The sequence below is a fragment of the Populus euphratica genome, unplaced genomic scaffold (genome assembly GCF_000495115.2).
Source record: "Populus euphratica unplaced genomic scaffold, PopEup_1.0 scaffold129.1, whole genome shotgun sequence".
Taxonomy (NCBI): domain Eukaryota; kingdom Viridiplantae; phylum Streptophyta; class Magnoliopsida; order Malpighiales; family Salicaceae; genus Populus; species Populus euphratica.
The window spans coordinates 659,731-659,975 of record NW_011499907.1 but is presented as its reverse complement, the minus strand read 5'-3'; positions in this window follow the sequence as shown (position 1 = coordinate 659,975).

Sequence of the window (245 nt, the reverse complement as noted above, 5' to 3'; positions counted from 1 at the left end):
AAAGTTAAACTACAACTCGGGGATAAGTAAATCCAATGTTAAAAGATGAAATTAAAAAAGAATAAAAACATTCACCTAAGTCAACTTGGGTTAACTCATCAAATTCATGATCTAGGTAATGAGACTAGGATAATTTTATAAAAAGCAAAATAAAAAACAATCATAAAGCCTAATTCTAAATTAACTAAATCTTGGAAAAAAAATTTTAAAAAAAAAGCAAAACAAACCATATGACCTGAATTAAT